Genomic DNA, 1,162 nt, shown 5'->3' on the forward strand with positions numbered 1-1,162 from the left:
TCTGCTCCCTCCGTCCTCTGCGTGGCGTCCCGGCTCCTGCACTGTCCGCGTTCCCCTGCCCGGGTGACATGCTCCCGCCTGGAAGACCTGGCGCTTCCTGTGCTCTGCCTGCGGCTTGGGGACCCCTGGCCTAAGCGATGAGAAGCGACCTGCCCAGGCCGGGCTGCAAGGAGCACGGATCTGGCTCAAACTCACGATCACAAAAGCCACAGAGGCCCTCGATGCCAGTGCCCAGGACTCCCCTGCCCTGAGCCAGAACATTCTGGGGTCGTCACTATTACTATTATTATGGACACGGAGCCTAGAGAGGGGGATGCGTCCGACGGCCGCTGGGGCCCGCACACAGGTCACGACTCCAGGGGCTGTGCTCCGACCACGTCCCTTCCACCGATCCCAACACTCGGCCCACACGTCCCTTCCACGGATCCCCACTCGGCCCACACGTCAGCACGGCCCTCGGCCCTGTCCTGGTCTCCTCAGCGCCCCCTGCCGGCCTCGGCTGTGAGCGGAGGCTGGACTAAGGTGTCTGCCTTCTAACCAGGCTCACTCCTTCGTCAAGGCTGCGTAAATGGCAGAAACGGCCCGGGGCTGGAGCCTGGCTGTGACCGTGCGCCGCGACACGGAGAAAGATGCTTCCCCAGCCCAGAGGGACGAGCCACCTGCTCTCTCACACCCACACGAGGCTCCGAGGGCCTCGGCAAGGTGCTGGCGAGGCTGGGGGCTCCGCTCGGAACCAGCCGAGTTCATCACCCCAGAGGGATGGGGCCAGGACGCCAGCCTCGTTAGCAGAAGTCTCAACAACTGCTGTCAACCACCAGTGCAAAGCCCGTTCCTTCCAACGTTTTAGGCCAGAGACTCACAGGCCGCGTCCCCACAGTCCCCCGGGGGCCGGGCCTCGTTACGGAAAGAATCATTGTGTCCACAGCTCCCAAAACGACACGGTAACAGCCTTTTATGCAGCGTGGCCCGGGACGCGGAGGAACTGGGTTATTCCCAGAGTGCGCTCTGCTCACGTCCGTCCTGCCAAGAACCCCGCCTGCAGCCACTGGGAAGTCACCAGGCGCCTCGTAGGGAAGGAGGGAGTCTGCCAAGATCCAAGTGTGCTGACCCGAATTCTTCCCGGGAGCCACTGCCCGAGCGCCACGAAGCGCGGCTGTTTCAG

Source organism: Myotis davidii, unplaced genomic scaffold (assembly GCF_000327345.1).
Source record: "Myotis davidii unplaced genomic scaffold, ASM32734v1 scaffold181, whole genome shotgun sequence".
Lineage (NCBI taxonomy): Eukaryota > Metazoa > Chordata > Mammalia > Chiroptera > Vespertilionidae > Myotis > Myotis davidii.